Here is a 21550-nt window from a genome sequence, read left to right as displayed (position 1 = left end):
CTGCACTGCCCAGCCGCGCGCCGCCTTTATGCAGCCCGATTCCGCTCAGTGAAGCTACTCGTATGTTTTTCATCATATCCTTCGCGTTTGGATTCATTCAGGCCGTTCTTTATGCCTGCCGCGATTTCCAGGGATCTTCATGTATTCATACGTAAGAACGTTGGGTCCATCTACGTCTACGTGTACACCTAGCTTTTTTTCCGTGTCTTCAAATCCGTTCGCGCGTGAATTTGAAATTTCTGGAAGTTATTGTCAGCACGTCCTTTCATACGTTTATTGCTATTTTTGGGTTGTGTCGCTAGGCTAAGATTGTGAAAAATTGGTATGCTATGGATTAAATTCGACAGGATGCAACTGCATTATCATAAAGAATCACATCGTAGCTTTTACGTGTAAGGCCACGATATAAGCAAATAAGTCTATACACGACTGGTGTGCAGATGTTCGCGAGTTTGAGATGTTTCTGTGCGGATTAATAGCCTGCATGTGAGGGATGTCATATTAATCTGACATCTGGGTAGTACAAAGGAAGATACTTTTCCAGCCACCCTGCTTTTCATGGACATAAACAAATGATATATTTATGGGGCACTGATCATGATAACAATCCATTACATTCTAATGGGCGGAGTTCTTTGACGCAAGGACTAATAATTATCAGCGATACGCGATAACGAGGTGTCGATTAGATTTGACAAATCATGATGGGAGCGATAAATCACGTGCTACACGCATTTGTTGAAACTACGCTGAAGTAAGTGTCTAAAAGTGTGCAGTTCTCTCTCAGTTACATAAACTGAACTTTAACAGTCTGAGGAATCTTACTGAGAACAAAGTACAGCATCATATCAGTATTTGGTCATCAGGTGTTTACCGTGTATTTAATAGTGCGTTGTTTTGAAACAAATATTATGCGTAGAAAAAGTGCCAAATTATTTGTATCAACGCTGAAGCTAACTTAATTTTACACTACTGACCATTAAAATTGCTGCACTAAGAAGATGACGTGCTACAGACGCGCAATTTAACCGACAGGAAGAAGATGCTGTGATATGCAAATGATTAGCTTTTCAGAGCATTCACTCAAGATTGGCACCGGTGGCGACACCTACAACGTGCTGACATGAGGAAAGTTTCCAACCGGTTTCTCATACACGAACAGCAGTTGACCGGCGTTGCTTGGTGAAACGTTGTTGAGGTGCCTCGTGTAAGGATGAGAAATGCGTACCATCATGTTTCTGACTTTGATAAAGGTCGGATTGGAGCCTATCGCGATTGCGTTTTGTCGTATCGCGGCATTGCTGCTCGCGTTGGTCGAGATCCAATGACTGTTAGCAGAATATGGAATAGTGGGTTCAGGAGGGGAAGACGGTGCTGGATCCCAACAGCCTCGTATCACTAGCAGTGTTGATGACGGGTATCTTATCCGCATGGCTGTAACGGATCGTGCAGCCACGTCTCGATCCCTGAGTCAACAGATGGGGACGTTTCCAAGACAACAACCGTCTGCACGAACAGTTCGACGACGTTTGCAGCAGCATGGACTATCAGCTCGGAGACCATGGCTGCGGCTACCCTTAACGCTGCATCAGAGACAGGAGCGCCAGCGATGGTGTACTTAACGACGAACCTGGGTGCACGAATGGCAAAACGTCATTTTTTCGGATGAATCCAGGTTATGTTTACAACATCATGATGGTCGCATCCGTGTTTGGCGACATCGGGGTGAACGCACATTGGAAGCGTGTATTCGTCACCGCTATACTGGCGTATCACCCTGCGTGATGGTATGGGGTGCCATTGGTTACACGTCTCTGTCACCTCTTGTTCGCATTGACGGCACTTTGAACAGCGGACGTTACATTTCAGATGTGTTACGACCCGTGACTCTACCCTTCATTCGATCCCTGCGAAACCCTACATTTCAGCAGGATAATGCACGACCGCATGTTGCAGGTCCTGTATGGGCCTTTCTGGATACAGAAAATGTTCGACTGCTGCCCTGGCCAGCACATTCTCCAAATCTCTCACCAAATGAAAACGTCGGGTCAATGGTGGCCGAGCAACTGGCTCGTCACAATACGCCAGTCACTACTCTTTATGAACTGCGGTATCGTGTTGAAGCTGCATGGGCAGCTGTATCTGTACACGCCATCCAACCTCTGTTTGACTCAATGCCCAGGCGTATCAAGGCCGTTATTACGGCCAGAGGTGGTTGTTCTGGGTATTGATTTCTCAGGATCGATGCACCCTAATTGCGTGAAAATGTAATCACTTGTCAGTTCTAGTATAATACATATGTCCAATGAATACCCGTTTACCATCTGCATTTCTTCTTGGTGTAGCAATTTTAATGGCCAGTAGTGTATGATAAATAGAGATTGCACTACTTCATAAAAAAGCAAAACTATCATAAAGCTGAAGGTAGGTTTGAAGGTCACAGTAATAGCAACCGGACATAAACTTATGGAAGGATGTAATTCGTCTGATTTGCTTAACTAACAGCAGGAACTTACAGCTTAAATACAGATTCCGAAAAATGAATTTTTGTCATACGCAAAACACTGACGGAGGTGACAGTGAAAAATACCATAAATAAATCCTAAGGCCAACTGGGAATGAACCATCGGCCTCTGGATTAATTCACGTAGCCACTAAGCCATATACTTGCATTCTTAGGAGACTTGAACGAGTGAGTATTCGGCAGAGTGTTTCCGTAAGAGCGTGCAAAAATGCAACATGACATAGAAATGCTCCACTGAGCAATTTAAGGTATGGAACCAGGGGTCCGAGAAGCCAGCTTACGGAGATATGGGAGTAAACTTGTCTACCGCTTTGTCTAGCATTACTATTTTCCAGATTATTTACAACTAATATGTGTACAAGATTACACGTACTGTGCTGCTTATTAACAAGTACATTCTTTATTTCCTACAAGGACACAAGGAGGACAGCGAGTGATCAGCAAATGCCGTCGCCAGTCTTATTTCAACGGCTATGGTGTCCTCTTCTGGCTTAAGACTTGCGGTACTTGTAGTAGGTTGATGCAACCACGGCGAAAGCACTGATTGTTTAGTAAATGGTGATACTCGACTTTTTTGCGAGTCGTGATTTGTTTCAAAAGTTCGCTTCTTCTAGCACACGAACTAATATCACACGCGCTACAACAAGCACGGTAATTGTCCATGGGATCTGCAGTTAACCACCTTTTAAAGTGTTCATCCTCTTGCCACACTTCCCTAAATTTTTGTTTTCGGCTTTGACTATCATTGCTTTTAATCCTCTTTTCTTTTTCGGTGCTGAAGCCATAATAAAAAAGAGCTAATAGTACAGTTACACACCCACGAAAAAGAAACTTTAGAAGATTATGTGAAGACTCAAGAAACTGAACTGACCTACGTGAGCTGTTTATCCTTTATTTTCAACATGTGAACGCACAGCAGAGACCGAAACATAATCGCTGTTGTGGAAGTGAAGAATGTAACAGTGGAAGGAACAGTGGTGCAGAGATGACAGCAGACACGCAAAAAGCTGCGTGATGAATGACTGGTTTCGGTCGCCTCACGTCGGCCCCATTCGGAGCACTTCGCGTTGATTGTCTTCCGTTCACGATTGTTGCCCGGATCTGCGTTTCCTCAAGTGTGGCCATTTTTCTTGTAAACAGTGCAATGTATTGCAACAACTGTAGTTTAATTTACGTTCTTTGATGCAAATTTGTACCGCATTTGAAAATATTGTCTCGTAATGCGCATTCCCGAATCAAAGTTACTTCCGTGCGAAACTTGTCTTAGGAGGCTGCAGCTCGTAGGCACGAGAAGCGCTAAACAACAAACACCTCAATGTTTCCCCTCTCCGGACAATCACTAAAATACTTTCCTTCGGCATCTTGTTTCGTCCCTGAGGTAGGGCCTCACAGGCAAACTTTCTATAAGCAGTGGTGAAGACGTAGTCAACGTGCAAAATTTATACAGTTTGGCAACTTTTTCTGTTTCAATTTCTTATTTTGTAATATTTCTTTCTTGGGCAAAAAGTCCCTACGTTTTACAGAATGATCGAAAATTCATCGCTACGTCCCTACAAAAGTTCTTACGTGTAGGGACGTATTCCTATTGTTGGCAAATATGCTTCGTATCGTTTCATAGAACGTTAACGATAGCAGTCGTCAGAGGTAGATAGCGACAACTGTCTTCAAGGCTACCACAGCGGGCATGCCACAGTTTGAATCGGTCTGCAAGAGTGATCTGCGCTTACACATCGGCGCTGAATCGCATCGGTTCAGTGACCGTTCTGGATGTGTGTGTGTGTGTGTGTGTGTGAAGAGACCACTCCTTTTGTGATTAGGAATGCTGTGCGCCTTCACAACATCTCAGCATTAATAAGAGAAACGCACTTTCGTTTTCACTTAGTTTAATCGGCAGACGACACAGGTATTTCGCATCGCCAGCTGCCACCGCCTCACCTTTTATTTCACCACAAATAGTTCTAAATTCACATATCACAAATAGCAGCAGAGACTGTATAAAATTAATTTGGTTCCTTCCTCCTTGCCTTAATAACGGAACACTATATATTTTAGGTCTCACTCATGTGCAGTTTAATTGCTATTCATTGAAGAATTCACCTGATGCGTTTAAATTGCGTTGCAAATTTTTATTTAATTATTGCTCTCTGTGTGGGAAGATGACTCGGTTAATCTAAGTGATAATATTCTGTATCTTATTTCCGGTCAGATTAGAAGAGAATTTTAGACATGTAGTGTTTTCGTTAACCACACTTAGCAAGGCAATGCCATTCATTCGTTTATTAAAAGATAGAAACGGTAACGGACTGCTAACCAGTGAAACAACTTATGACGAGCACTAATGAGTGCAGAAAACAGTCTCACCAAAGGAGACAAAAAAAGAATAAAAGTCCTAACCACGGAGCGGAAAGATAAAGTAGAAATAAAATTTATTCATTTGAGACTTGTACGTAGGATTCTAGAATACCTCTCATTTACTCACTCGTCAAAGGAAATAAGTGTGAGATATTACTATAAATGTACGAGGGTCATTTAATAGTTAAAGAGACAAATTGGTCTGAAGGAAAAAAGCGTTTATTTTAACAAAACAATACTTTTTTTACTTTTCAACATATTCCCCTTGAACATTTATGCACTAGTTCCAACGGGCTACAAGCTTTTTTATTTCGACTGCAAAGAACTGTTTAGTTTGATGTTTGAACCAATTTTCCACAAACGTTTTCACGTCCTCTTTGTCCTGGAACCTCTTCCCACGTAATGCTTCCTTGAGTGCACCAAAGAAATGGAAATCGCTAGGGTCTAAGTCAGGAGTGCAAGGGGGATGAGGCAGTATTTTCTGGCCTATTTTGTCGATGGTTTCAAGGGTTAGTTGAGCAATATGAGGACGTGCGTTGTCTCGCTGGAGAATAACACCTCTCCTCTGAGATCCACGACGTCTCTCTCTCATGGCTGGCTTCACCTTGTTTAAAAGCAAATCCTAGTAGTATCGGTTGTTCATTGTACGCTCCTCTTCGAGATAATCACAAAATACTGGACCTTCAGTCAACATGACTCTTCCTGCTGATGCTTCGGTTTTGAACTTTTTCTTGAGGGCTGAGTTGGTGTGCTTCCACTCCATGCTTTGTCTCTTTGATTCTGACTCATAGTAGTGAACCCTAGTTTCATCACAAGTTGAAATTTTATTGAGGAAGTGCTCACCTTCTTTTTAATAACTTTCATTTAGCTCTGTGCACACCCTCAGCCTTGTTTTCTTCTGTAGCCGCACAAATCCTTTCAGATCCATCTTGCACATGTTTTGCGGTACTTCAGCTTGTTACAGATAATGTTATGAACTGTACCAGTACTAACCTGAACCTTAACAACTATCATTTCGACAGTCACACGGCGGTGGGCACGAATAGTATCATCAATTCGACTTTCAAGTGAGGGTGTTGAAACTGCAACCGGTCGGCCAGAACTGTGTTCGTCAGTCACTGTGATCATTTTTGAACTGCTCTACCCACTTGTAAAAATTTGCACCATTCATACAACATTCACTATAAACTTTAGACATTCTACAGTATATTTCCACTGGTTTCTCGCCTTCAGCAGGTATAAAGCGAATAACAGAACGTTGTTCAACTAATGTGGACGTTTCAAACGGACTCGCCATCTTGAAATGTATTTTTGAGGTTATAATCAAAGCAATGTTGACACATCAGCTGACCAGAGGTCATCAGAGTGATGCCAACTTAAAGCCATAAAAGTACCAAACTTGTCCTACAAACAGTCTTTCCCCAGACCAACTTGTCTCTTTAATTGTTGAATGACCCTCGTACATTTCTTATGTACTGGGTTATCTCCAGCTGGCATTTTAAAGCCACAACTTTGTTCCTTCATTTACTCATAGATCAGATAACGTGTTAATAACTATTTTGGTGTAAGGCTACTCATTTACTAATTACAGATAGGTGTATACATATTTAGAAAAATTCATGGAAATAAGAAAATTACTCCTATTGGCATGTGCTACTCAAAACTTCGCACTGTATCTGGAATTTTAGCCAGTGTTAAGAGTGGAACATACCAAGCCTCTTACTATTAGTTACTAATCGGTAAGTTTCTCGTCGCCTACTGCATACAGAGATGAAGGTTAGATTACCTAGTCACGGTATCTTTATACTTTTTTCAACTGGTCACTTTGAGACCAAGATTTTCAACAGTATGTAGTCATTTTAAATTCACAGTACAGAGTTCCTTATATGTCTTAAAGAAATAAATCCCCAGATGACTCATCAGACCGCATTTCTTAAGTTAAATGGTTTCCATAGTACTTAGTATCTTACTCTTATTCTCACGAGAGGAAAAGCACACTTTAATCTATGTAATATCAATAAAATATTTTCACACAAATATTTTGAATAAAACAGTGCTTCAAAGTTGACAACTAAGGCTTCACGCTTGGCTATACATAGATATTCTATTACTCTGCACAGGTAAATTTCTGCTTTCATAGGTATTTGCCATTGCATTACTTATTCATTCAATCATATCTCCGAGAACACTAAAACTTAATCTTTAGTTACTATTACTCTTCTTTCTCTGAGTTGAAGTTGAGGTGGCATCTGCTCTATCTCATACATATTACACAAAAATTCGTACACATTTGGTTACTCGCCCATCAGGTAAATTCCATTCCCCTCCAAAAATTACTACTATTTCGTTTCACAAACTTACGTTAAAAATCACAGTGGTTATACACCTATCATTACTCACCACAATAAGCGTGTACCTAGTGAAAACAGCAACTTACATATAAAACTGCGTTATTACTAACAGAGTTAAATACAATCAGAGTCATTTATTCATTTTTGTAGCAGTCAGACAGTAGCTGTTTGTTTTTACTGTACCTTAGTTCTGTCATAGTATGAGTGTATTCAGCGATAATTAACTGAGCATATAAAATGCAATTCCTAAACATGCAGTTTGCTTTTCACCTCTCAGTGGCTTACTTTTACTTGGAAAAAGTATTTCGTAAGTTCCCGGTGCGTATATAGTCGTTTAATCGTTTTTTGGTAATCTGATATTCTAATAAGCAAATGATTTAGAATTAAATTGGCCACACCCCTTCTGGTGGTCGGTTGTTTGTACAATGCGTCGTAGCACGAGTAATGCTCTGATCAGCCAGAACATTACGGCCACCTACCTAACAGTCACGTCTACCTTTGACACGGAGAACAGTGGCGTCGAGTCGTGGCCTGGAAGCAGCGAGACCTCGATAGGTCGCTGGAGGAAGTCGGCATCACATCTGCTCACACAAGTCACCTAATTTCCGTAAACTACGGGCAGCAGGACGATGAGCCCTGACGCCACGTTCACTCACATCACAGATGTGTTCGATTGGGTTCAGATCCGACGAGTTCGGGGGCCAGCACATCTACTGGAACTCGCCACTGTGTTCCTCGAACCACTCCATCACACTCTCGGCCTTGTGGCATGCCGTAGTATCTTGCTGAAAAACGCCACTGCCGTCGGAAAGAATGGTCGTCAAGAAGCGGTTTACGTGGTATGCAACCAGTGTACGGTACTCCATGGCCGCCACGGTGCCTCGCACGAGCTCCTCTGCACCCATGGATGCCCACGTGAATGTTCCTCAGGGGATAACGGAGCCGCCGCCAGCTTGGCTCCATCCCGTAGTACACGTGTCAAGGAGCTGTTCCCCTGGAAGATAACGGATTCGCGCCCTGCCTTCATCATAATGAAGATGATTAGGAGTATTCGGTAGACTGTGTGTTCAGACACGCTTGTACGCCGCCAATCATTAACGTGAGATGATAGTTCCGCCACATTTCGTCGCCCGTCCTGCTTTACCAGTCTGCCCAGCATACGACACCTGACATATGTGATGTGGGGTGGCCGCCGACGCGGTCTCACCCTGCTTTCGCCACGTGCTGAAGGCTCTCACCACAGCACTCCTCGAACACCCGACGAGTCTTGCGTTTCCGAAATGCTTGTGCCGAGCCTCCGGGCCATCACAATATACCCACGGTCATCTCAGACAGATGGCGCGCCTTCCCCATTCTACAAACGGACAGCGTGCACGCTGCGTGTGTCTGACTGACCGTCATTTTTCGTCAGGTGACGCTGCTCACTGCTTTCGTCACAGAACCGACGACTCCGTCTTGTGGCGTAGTGCGCCAACAAAACTTTACATGCAGCTGCGAAACATAACTCGCACCGCAACTGTTATTGTTGATTTTTTATTCTTGTTATTATCGTTTGTCATAAATATGAACAGATGAAGCTCTTTGAAAAGCCTTTTGTCTGGCAGAATAACAGAAAAAGATAATTCTGCACACTCTATTCCCACTTGCATGGTTTTGGGGCAACAGATTACTACAATGCATCTCATCCACTTACGTATTTTCATTGGACACTGGACTATGGAAATCGTCACAGGCCTCTGTTACCTGAGCTGCCTGGGATGTGTCTCTTTACTGCGTTTAAGTCTTTTTCTATGTTAGCCATCTCATCATTAATATGAATCTCGGCATTTTCTTGCCCTTTTGGCAAATCTTGTGTCCAACTTCTTTGAGAAAGTCCTAATTCATCTTTAACAGCTTGTGCTGGAACGCTCGGTTCGGAGTGCACTTTAGCAACACACTGGAGCGCCAAAGAAACTGGTATAGGCATGCTTATTCAAATACAGAGATATGTAAACGTGTAGAATACGGTGCTGCGGTCGGAACTCTTACATGCGACAAGTGTGTGGCGCAGTTGTTAGATCGTTACTGCTGCTACAATGGTAGGTTATCAAGATTTAGTGAGTTTGAACGTCGTTTTATAGTCGGCGCACGAGCGATGGGACACAGCATCTTCGAAGTAGCGATGAAGTGGATATTTTTCCGTGCGACCATTTCACGAGTGTACCGTGAATATCAGGAATCTGGTAAAATACCAAACCTCCGATATCGCTGCGGCTGGAAAAAGATCCTGCAATAACGGGGCCAACGACGGCTGAAGAGAATCGTTCAACGTGACAGAAGTGCAATCCTTCCTCAAATTGCTCAAATGCTCGGTCATCAACAAGTGTCAGCGTGCGAACCATTCAAACAAACATCGTCAATATGGGCTTTCGCAGCCGAAAGCCCACTCGTGCACCTAGATGTCTGCACGACACATAGCTTTACGCCTCGCCTGGGCCCGTCAGCACCGACATTGGACTCTTGATGACTGGAAACATGTTGCCTGGTCGGACGAGTCTCGTTTGAAATTGTATCGAGCGGGTGGAAGTGTACGGTATGGAGTCAACCTCCTGAATCCATGGATCCTGAATATCAACAGGGGACTGTTCAAGCCGGTAGAGAGGCTCTGTAATGTTGTCTGGCGCGTGCATTTGGAGTGATATGGGACCCCTGATACGTCTAGAAACGACTCTGACAGGTGACACGTATGTAAGCATCCTCTCAGATCACTTGAATCCATTCATGTCCATTGTGCATTCTAACGGACTTGGCCAATTCCAGCAGGAGACTGCGACACCGCGCAGGTCCAGAATTGCTACAGAGTGGCTCCAAGAGCACTCTTCTGAGTTTAAATACTTCCGCTGGCCATCAAACTCCCCAGTCATGAACATTACTGAGCATATCTGGGATGCCTTGCAACATGCTGTTCAAAAGACATCTCCAACCCTCGTACTCCTACAGATTTATGTGCAGTCTTGCAGGATTAATGGTGTCAATTCCCTTCAGTAAGACCTCAGACATTAACCGATTCCAATGCCACGTCGTGCTGCAGAACTTCTGCGTGCTCGGGGAGGGGGGGGGGGGGGGGCATTCACGATATTAGGCAGGTGTGCCAGTTTCTTTGGCTCTTCAGTGTAGTTTGTTGCACAGCTTGCCTTAATTTGTTTCCTAGACTTTCTGCAATTTGTTCGTCCCTTTCCTTTAAATAAGCATGTCCTCTGTTTTCGTGATCAGTGGAGAGATCTTCTACTTAGGTTATTACCTATTGAATGATGGGTTTCGAAGTTTCTTGTTCTAGTTGCAAAGTGATAAGGTTTTCAGTCTGTTTCTCTACAGCTTCAGGAAGACCTGTTATTGTGTGTTTAATGTATGTTAACTCGCTCGTTTCTAGATCGGTTTGCAAAACAGTGGCCACGTGACTAGCAGTTTTTTAACTGCTCAGTTTGATTTCTGACCTGGTCATTTATTTGCGCAACCTAATTAGATAAGCTATCTTGTTGTTGTCTCATAGGGACGATGTCATCAGCCATAGTTTCTAGTTTTCGTACAATTTACGTAATAGGATGTGTTGCGACGCTAACTGGTTCAGCAATAGTCCGATCTATAGACCGCGACGTAATTTCACTCGTCGCAGCTATCGTGTTATCTAAATTTTCAGGGGCAAATTCACCTTCTGGTATTGATTAGACTCAGTTTATGTATGAGAAGAAACCATCATTCTAAACTGCTGACGAGTTATCATTATAGTACCGTACAATACAGTTTGTCGAATTTAATTCTCACTGTAGTGCAGCTAAGTTGTGAGCAGTTCACAGACGGTATCTTCGCACGCCTGAAAAACATGGCTCAAACCCATAAAATACATTTGTGTGCAACAACTGCTAATCACTACTGCAAGCTGCGCGCCCCTAACTACGAAATTGGCCTTGTTTTACAACGTATACTATAATTACGTAGTAATTACAAATTTTAGCACTGATCAAATTTTCTACTTCTAAAGCCTCAAATAAAAAAGATACAGCTACAGAAATAGGAAGTAAGCGGAATGAATTGTGTGTTATCTTACCTTGTGGTGTAGCCGTTAACACTGAGGTTCCAAAAAATTAATCAGTTACAAATGTTTCATGGCATTTCCTTATTTATACACCTTCCTCTAATTTCTTTGCTACTTTCCAATAAATGTCGTTCCATTTTAATTTTTAGCGGTATTAAATATTAAGATGTACTGGTTTACATGAAAAAGAAACACTCATGAAATACATGAAATGCATATGCAGAATATTAATGATCTGTTTTAAATAGTACAACAAACTGTCGCCAGTTTAACTCGCCTTAATAAGAACTGCGCGAGGTAAACTGACGATAAGAGTTCGGATTTAAAGTTATATCTCTCGAAATAACTGCCTTGGCTTCGTTTTTTCGCAACCGTGTGAATTCGAAATTTTTAAGTACGATAATTTAATTCAGACTGGGCACTCGGAATTGCGTTTAATTAAATGAAGACCAGATTCTAAGGAATTATTGCAATTAGTAGTTACGTCGGTGAGATGGTAAAATTCGCCCAAACCGGTTATTGCGGTTTATACAACAGCACTCACCTACTTTTCCACTTGGTAATTTGTTAATAACATAAGAGAGAAAGCTCAAGTTCAACAAGCAATAAAACACGAGTCATTAGTGGTACAAAACAGAAAATTTCTAACTGAGAAACCCGACGTTAACCGTTTTAGAATATATGGTATGGAAAAAGGCTTGAGTACCATTCTAAATATGAGGTGCATACAGACGTATATCTCTTTAAGGATACTATAAATGCAGTTATCCTGTTAGTAAGGTAGTCTGGTCGCGGTGCGTGATAGTAGATGCGTATGGTGGGCAAAACTCCGCGAAACATAGAGTTATAAATACTTTTTGGGTAAAGTTAAACAATACAGCCTGTGACTTACGAACTTTACCGTATGTGTGAAAATGTTTTTGTTACGATATGTAAATTAATATCGACAGTATTTTTTGTTTACTCCGTTGTGTTATAATTACTCTGTGAAACTTCCCGGCAGATTAAAACTGTGTGCCGGGCTGAGACTCGAACTCGGGAACTTTGCCTTTCGCGGGCAAGTGCTCTACCAGCTGAGCTACCCAAGCACGACTCACGCCCCGTCCTCACAGCTTTACTTCTGCTAGTACCTCGTCTCCTACCTTCCAAACTTAACACAAGCTCTTCTGGATTCATCTACGATGCAGAAGGTGAACTGATTGCCAAGACATTGCCTAAGAATGGCATCTATTGTTTAAATACAAAAGATGTGGGGTCTTACGGCATGGAAGGCTAGGACATATGAATCGCAAAAGTTTACTGAAGTTGTCAAAGGTTTCGACAGGACTAAATGAAGATATTGTGATTAAGGATCCCTGTGAGTTGAGCATCGTGGGAAAATAGTCACGTCTTTCATTCAAACCTAGCAAAAGGTATTCTAAACACATTTTAGTACATTCTGATTTGTGTGAGCAAATGGAGACAGCGTCTATTGGTGGAAATCAATATTTTCTCACATTTGTTGATGATTTTTCAAGATTCAAGTTCATTTATTTCTTGAAAAGAATTCTGACGTAACACAGATATTTAAAAAAAATTCAAAGCCATGGTGGAGAGGCAGGCAGGCAAAAATTTCCAGAAGTTCCGGTCTGACAATGGAAAGGAGTACGCCAACGACGAACTAAAAGTATTTCTGGTTCACCAGCTTAGATTACGTTACTGTCCACAGCAAAATCGTGTTGCCGAGAGAGCTAATAGAACATTGGTTAAAAAGGCTCGAACTATGATGTTTGCTGCTAACCTAGCAAAGGAGCATTGGGCTGAAGCTGTGTCTACAGATTCGTACCTATCAAATCGTTCACTGTCTACCATATTCGGAGATAAGACACCATATGAACTTTGGCATAGGAGAAAGCCTTGTTTATCACATCTGAGAATTTTTGGCTGCAGTGCAATGATTCACCTTCCAATACTTCATCGCAAGAAGTGAATAAGAAGTCACAGACATTGACATTTATAGGCTACTGTCAAGAAACCAAAGGCTATCGATTCATTAATAGGGAGACTGGCCGGATAATCGTCAGCAGGGATGTAAAATTCCTGGAAAATGGGAGTTTTTCAGGTTCGAAGATAGAGTAACCTAAGATCGCAAATGTCTTAGAACTGGGACAAGAAGCAGTTCTACAGGACACCAGTACTTCACGAACTGATGAAGAAGTTAAGTCAGCAGAAAGTGATGATTAACCCTTTTATGGCTTTAGAAACTGAAGCTCAAGGTGAGGGTCATGAGAATCAAAACATAGTTCAAGAGGTTACACCTCGAAGGTCAAACAGAGAACCAAAACCCAAGACGTGGCCTGATCATGTTGTTTACTATTTGAAACAAGGGCTTCCAAGTGAAGACATTGATATCAAGGAAGCTTTGGAAGACGCGAATAATGAAGAATGGAAAAAAGCAATGAAGAAAGAATTCTCATCTCTAATTCGTAATAACACATTCGAAGAAGTAAAGCTACCCAGGGGACACAAACCACTTGAGACTAAGTAGGTATTAAAAATGAAGCCTGGGACTAGCAGTGCACCAGTAATATCTAAGGCACGCCTAGTGGCAAAAGGATGCGCTCAAGTTCAAGGTATTGATTATCAGGAAACCTTTGCATCAGTGGTCAAGCCTGCATTCATTAGATATCTCTTCTCTATGTCAGCTCGAGAGAACCTGAAGTTGACGTCACTATCGCTTATCTCTAAGGAGACCTGAAAATTTTGCAACTCCTGGAAAAGTATGGAGGCTGAAGAAAGCTGTTTACAGACTCAAACAGGCTGGTAGGAAATGGAATCAAAAATTAGATGAGGTGTTAAGGAAACTGAAATTGAACATATCAAACACTGATCCTTGTACCTATTTTCACAGAGATTGCACCAAGCTAGTCATCATAGTTTTATACGTCGATGATTGTTATTATTATCAAATGAGAAAAGAGTTTTGGATCAATTCAAAAGTTCCTTGAAGAGATATTTTGAGTTAAAAGATTTAGAACGGGTACGCCAATTCCTCGACATGGCAATTACACAGGATCGTGATAAAGGAAAAAATTTGGATCTTCGAGAAATCCTACGCAAAAATAGTTCTGAAGAAATTTAGAATGAGTGAAGCCAAGCCGGTGTCAACACCACTTGAACTTGGATTGGACTTTGAAGCAGTCGGATCAGATGATATCAAGGTACAACATCTAGAAGCAGTAGGAAGTCTTCCATATCTATCCCAAATATCCAGACCTGATATGTGTTTCGCTGTTAATCTCCTTAGCAGATCTAATCATTGCTTTAAAAAACTCATTGTTGTCAGTGAAAAGATTGTTTAGATATTTAAAGGGAACCATGGACTAAAAGCTAGAATTTTCTAGAGATGGTAACAGAGATTGGGGAAATAAAATCAGTGACAGACACTCTGCAACTGGTTCATGCATAAAATTGCAAAACTCTTTAATTTCATGGTCTAGTACAGGGATCTCCAAACTATTTTGGACAAGTGCTCGGTGGTTGTTATGTGTTCAACAGTGTGTAGCTGTTGTTATGCACGTATTGATTTATTAATAAAACGTTGTTTCGGGAAGCTTTCACGTGTGTAATAAAAATGCCTAATAGTTTTTATTGTTTCACTCACGATGCAATGTGGTGTCAGATTCTTCAACGTGTTTCATCCATACTGTTGTGGGTTGAAGTCGGTGATTGTGGCTGGCATATATCTCAATATAATATGCAATGTCGAACATTTAATTCTCTTAGAAACAGCTATGTTCTCTTTGACTTTTGAACTACAACGTATTATTGAATATACTCGCTTATACAACCCTCGCCCTGTTCCATCCGTACTGGCATTAACATTACATTACACTGATATAGTTAACGGCGGTTAATACCGCTGGGTCATTGGTAATTTAGTAATATTGTCTTAATACACACATCAAAAACAGTTTTGCATCACCTCAGTTCCGAGAATTCCGGAACCTGTACAGAAACTTGGAATAGAGATCAACATGAACATCATTTCTGCCCTTTTTTATGCTCATGAAAACCACACATTGCATGTTGTACCACCACACAAAAAAAATTGCTCTGAGCACTAAGGGACTGAACTTCTGAGGTCATCAGTCCCCTAGAACTTAGAACTACTTAAACCTAACTAACCTAAGGCCATCACACACATCCATGCCTGAGGCAGGATTCGAACCTGCGACCGTAGCGGTCGCGCGGTTCCAGACTGTAGCACCTAGAACCGCTCGGCCACCTCGGCCGGCGTACCACCACACAGCAAGACCTTCAGAAGTGTCGGTCCAGGCTGCTGTGCACACCGGTACCTCCAATACCCAGTAGCACGTCCTCTTGCATTGATGCCTGTCTGTATTCGTAGTGGCATACTGTCCACAAGTTCATCAAGGCACTGTTGGTCCAAATTGTCCCAATCTTCAACGGCAATTCGGCGTAGATCCCTCAGAGTGGTTGGTGGGCCACATCTTCCATAAACAGCCCTTTTCAGTCTATCCCAGGCATGTTCGACAGGGTTCATTTCCGGAGAACATGCTGGCTACTCTAGTCGAGCGATGTCGTTATCCTGAAGAAAGTCATTCACAAGATGTGCACGATGAGGGCGCGAATTGTCGTACATGAAGACGAATGGCTCGCCAATATGATGCCGATATGGTTGCACTATCGGTCGGAGTATGGCATTCACGTATCGCACAGCCGTTACGGCGCCTTCCGTGATCACCAACAGCGTACGTCGGCCCCACGTAATGCCACTCCAAAACAGCATGGAACCTCCACATTGCAGCATTCGCTGGACAGTGTGTCTAAGGCGTTCAGCCTGACCGGGTTGCCTCCAAACACGTCTCCGACCATTGTCTGGTTAAAGGCATATGCGACACTCATCGGCGAAGAGAACATGATGCCAATCCTGAGCGAGCCATTCGGTATGTTGTTGGGCCCATCTGTACTGCGCTGCATGGTGCCATGGTTGCAAAGATCGAACTAGCCATGAGCGTCGGGAGTGAACTTTCGCATCATGCATCCTATTGCGCATAGTTTGAGTCATAACATGACGTCCTGTGGCTGCACGAGAAGCATTATTCAACATGGTGGTGTTACTGTCAGGGTTCCTCCAAGCCATAATCCGTAGGTAGCGGTCATCCACTGCAGTAGTAGCCCTTAGGCGGCCTCAGCAAGGCATGTCATCGACAGTTTCTACCCCTCTGTATCTCCTCCATGTCCGAACAACGTCGCTTTGGTTCATTCTGAGACGCCTGGACACTTCCCTTGTTGAGAGCCCTTCCTGGCACAAAGTAACAATGCGGACGCCATCGAACCGCGGTATCGACCGTCTAGGCATGGTTGAACTACACGAGCCCTGCAGCTCTTTCCTGGTGAAATGACTGGAACTGATCAGCTGTTGTACCCCCTCCGTCTAATAGACACTGCTCATGCATGGTTGTTTACATCTTTGAGCAGGTTTAGTAACCTCTCTGAACAGTCAAATGGGCTGTGTCTGTGATACAATATCCACAGTCAACATCTATCTTCAGGAGTTCTGGGAACTGAGGTGATGCTAAATGTTTTTTTGGTGTGTGTATATTTAAAAGAAGCAGTAAAGGAATGGAAGTTACTTTATTTCACTAGGCGTTTTCTTTTCATTGCATGTGAATAAGTATATCTGGATTTCACAATAATTGTTTACAGACTATACAGTATTTGCACTTTCCTTGTCCGCACTGTAAAGAAACGAATGTGTAGGACACCCAGCTCGTAAGCCCGCTACATACAGTTGTCTGTGTGAGAAACATGATTCTGTTTAAGTAAACGCCCCGCTATTTGAATGTTTGTCCCTGAGCTTTGTTGATGGCCATGCTGTATGCTAATTTAAATGGAAATTGCAGTCGTCTTAACCCTTTCAGTTCCTTTGGCTACAGTTGCGTACATTTACCTTTACTGGGTCTTCGCTGCAATGGAAGGATTTTTTCCCAATTTTCGACCTCTTCATCATGCGCAAGAGCTGCCAACTGTTGGGCATTACTATGAAAAATCAGTAAGTCAATGTAGCAGTGCGTAGCACCTCGTGACCATCAGAATACACGGATGTGGTTGATTCGTTATATTTCACTGTGTAATTGAATATTATTATTGCATGGTAATTACTGAATGATCATTTTACAATTTGTTACAATAGAGAATATTTAGTAATTAGTTGTTTTAGTCCATAAATTGAAGCCAAGTGTACAAAGTAAGTTTTGAAAGTGGATACACATGTGTGTATAAATCTTGCATCTAAAATCATTTAAAAGTCACCTGGACCATTACCACATAAAAATTTTCCTTCTTCCCGAATATCTACGGCAATTCGGATGACAAAACTATCTGCTTCTTTTGTTTGCCCGTAATTGCACTCGCTCTGATGAATTTACTTTATAACCGTATGATGCAGAGTAGTTCCTGTGTAGAAGAACGCCTTGGTCGTTACGTGTATTGGCCATTCTATCTCTGTTATGTGTATTTCGGATTTGACGTTGGTTACCTGATTCACGTTTTGTGAGTGAAGACACTCTGAGTCGCGTTGCTCCGTTAACGTTGGTTCTTGGTCATCACTTCTGCTTCCTCTTAGTTGGCCGTGTCCTACGTGAGCGACAGAAGCGAGCGACAGCGAGCGACTTCTGGATACGCGACACTCCAGCGACAAACAGCAACATCGGTCGACAACCTTGGATGTCCTGCGTGCGAGCGACCACGTCGCGCCACAAGATGGCTGCTTAGAGCCAACCAGCTGTTTATATAAAACGGCGTCCCTAACCTGTAGAATACTATAACTGGAGAGTAAGGCTACAGAATTAGGTTTACTTAAGAAAACAAAGCGAAAAGGAATGCTTTGCATGAAATTTACAAATTGAGGTATCTCTGTGGAGAGTTTCATAAGTATCGTCAACTACGAAGATCACCAGACAAGTTCTTCGAATACACATGAATGAGCAGATGAGTATTTGACTATCTCATCAATAAATTAAATACAAATGTTTTTTTTACATGATCAAGAACTTTTAACAACCAATAAATGCAGAGGAATGACTATTACATGACTAACTACACTAAATACAAACATAAGCACAAAGAATGGGATGTGTGGGCAATAGATAGCTGTGGTGTAGGGGTAGCGTATCCACTAAATATAAAGCGGCTTGCTAACTTCCGCATTGAGTGGACGAATCATGTTAATGAAGACAAAGCTCTTGGAATGGCATTGACAACTCCCCTTTTAAAAATGATATCAATAAATTGGAGGGAGGTAGCAAGGAAAATCAAGGGAGCTTTGATTGAAAACTGTCAACGTAGCATAGACCAGTTCCAGAGAATACTGTTTATCAACACGTATATTTTATCCAAGGCCTACTACATAGCACATTTTCTCCCCATTCCATCAATGGTGGCGAAGACGATCATGCCCACCTTAGCAAAGTTCTTGTGGAAAGGGGAATTGTTTCGAGTGCCGTGAAGACAGCAGTTTTGGATCCAAGCAATGGAGGAATGGGTCTAACCGACATCAAGTCTAAAGCGATGGCATTGTATGTCAAACGAACATGGAGCATAATGTGTAACGATCCAGGATGCATTACGGCAAAACTATACGATATTGTCAGGCGAGAAAGTGTAGAGCCGCCGATAAATATACAAAAAATAAGTTTTAAGCTAAAACACATTATGGAGTATTATCTTGAACTAAGTTATCTCAGCAAAAACTTTTAAAATGTTACAGCAAAGACGATTTTGGCTGAAAGACGGAAACATGAAAGGAAAAATAACATAGAAACTAAATATGCTGGAATAGCATGGAATGTGGTGTGGAAAAACATCAGTAGTGATGTTCTTTCGTTTGACGTGAGAACAGCGTGGTGCAAGGTAGTCAATAACATCATCAGCACTAATGAGCGTCGCTTTGCCATCGGTGTAAGTGGCACTAACATCTGCAGCAAATGCAACCTCGTTGATAGTGTGCCTCACCGTCACACATGTGGAGATTGGATCATCAACTGGAGGTGGACCAGGGAGAAAATGGTTCAAATAACAATAAGAACTTCAGCAAAAATTGTACCGACTAACATTTTCTTCAGACCAGAAGAAAGTTACTACCCTCAGGCAAAAAATAACGCAGTGATTTGGTTAATGGGCAAATGTACAAGTTATGTTTTTAACAATATTGGGAGCGATGAACATATTGAATACAGAATGTATGTGGAAAATTAATTCGAGAAGATACTTAAATATCAGAATCACAATAAGCAATATGGTAGCACGCTCCTAATTGCTTTCAACAGAGTGGGTATAGGTTAGGAACTGGATTCCTAGTAGAGAGGGAATGGGTTGGGTCACATTCCCGACCCTAACCTCACCTGAAAGTCACACATGAAAAATAAATCAGTAGTACAGCAGATACAAGAATATGACGGCAAACATCTGGTGTCTGATATAAAGGAAGGTCTTGAACTCCCTAAGGATGCGGTAGAAGGCTGGAACTGACAAAAGTAACAAGGCAGTGAGGGATTTTGCGATGTCGCTGTTCGGGACTGCTCTTCTGTCCACGTAATTTATGCTGGAAGGAACACACATCAAGGATTTACTGAATGATTAATTTGGGTCTGGGAAATGATGATGAGGAACCTCAGGCTGCAGGAGAAGAAAATGTGCATGCTGAATTGCCACCAGTTGAAGGTGACAGTGAAGATGCTAAATTGTGCTACTGCTAAAGACTGAATATGATTCCTCATTCTTTGAATGCTGTAATTTATGACTGCAATTATCTGTCACCTTATTTATGTCATTTCATTGAAGCCATTTTCGTTACTGTTTTTGTGGAGTAAAAAAAAAAGTTCGTAATTTCGTGCGAGGATAAAGTCCCAACTTCGATTCCTGGCAATTCTTGCATTTTTACTGACTCAGTTACAATTCTGTGTACTAAGTTTTATGTATACTGTTTACACTGCTAAGTGTATTTTCAAGGTCTTGCCAAAGAATTTGATCTTCACACCCATCCCAGTACATCACGCTCATTTAATTCCAAATAAATTTCAATGAACCATGAAATTTTACGGATATTTCATGTTGCGAACGTAATTCGTCAGCAATCAGTGTTAAGGCCAAGCGTTTCAATTACTCTAAATAGTCTGTAAAAGTAAAACTTTTTGAAAAGAAAATCAAGCGTTTTGTGTAATGATTTGTCTAAAAGTGTTGTTGTTGTTGCGGTCTTCAGTCCAGAGAATGGTTTGATGCAGCTCTCCATGCTACTCTATCCTGTGCAAGCTTTTTCATCTCCCAGTACCTACTGCAACCTACATCCTTCTGAATCTGTTTAGTGTATTCATCTTTTGGTCTCCCTCTACGATTTTTACCCTCCGTGCTACCCTCCAGTACTAAATTGGTGATCCCTTGATGCCTCGGAATATGTCCTGTCAACCGATCCCTTCTTCTAGTCAAGTTGTGCCACAAATTTCTCTTCTCCCCAAATCTATTCAATACCTCCTCAGTAGTTATGTGATCTGCCCATCTAATCTTCAGCATTCTTCTGTAGCACCACATTTTGAAAGCTTCTATTCTCTTTTTGTCTTAACTATTTATCGTCCACGTTTCGTTTCCGTACATGGCTACGCTCCGTACAAATACTTTCAGAAAACACTTCCTGACACTTAAATCTATACTCGATGTTAAAAAACTTCTCTTCTTCAGAAACGCTTTCCTTGCCATTGCCGGCCGACCGTGCGGTTCTAGGCGCTACAGTCTGGAGCCGAGCGACCGCTACGGTCGCAGGTTCGAATCCTGCCTCGGGCACTGGTGTGTGTGATGTCCTTAGGTTAGTCAGGTTTAATTAGTTCTAAGTTCTAGGCGACTGATGACAACAGAAGTTAAGTCGCATAGTGCTCAGAGCCATTTGAAACCACTTGAACCTTGCCATTGCCAATCCACATTTTATATCCTCTGTACTTCGACAATCATCAGTTATTTTGCCCCCCAAATAGCAAAACTCATTTGCTACTTTAAGCATGTCATTTCCTTATCTAATACCCTCAGCATCACCCGATTTAGTTCGACTACATTCTATTATCCTCATTTTGCTTTTGTTGATGGTCATCTTAAACCCTCCTTTCAAGACACTGTTCATTCCGTTCAGCTGCTCTTCCAGGTCCTTTATTGTCTCTGACAGAATTACAATGTCATCGGCGAACCTCAAAGTTTTAATTA

This window comes from Schistocerca piceifrons, chromosome 1, assembly GCF_021461385.2.
Source record: "Schistocerca piceifrons isolate TAMUIC-IGC-003096 chromosome 1, iqSchPice1.1, whole genome shotgun sequence".
In the NCBI taxonomy this organism is placed as follows: Eukaryota; Metazoa; Arthropoda; class Insecta; order Orthoptera; family Acrididae; genus Schistocerca; species Schistocerca piceifrons.
The sequence above is the reverse complement of the archived record's forward strand: the minus strand, read 5'-3'. Positions refer to the sequence as shown.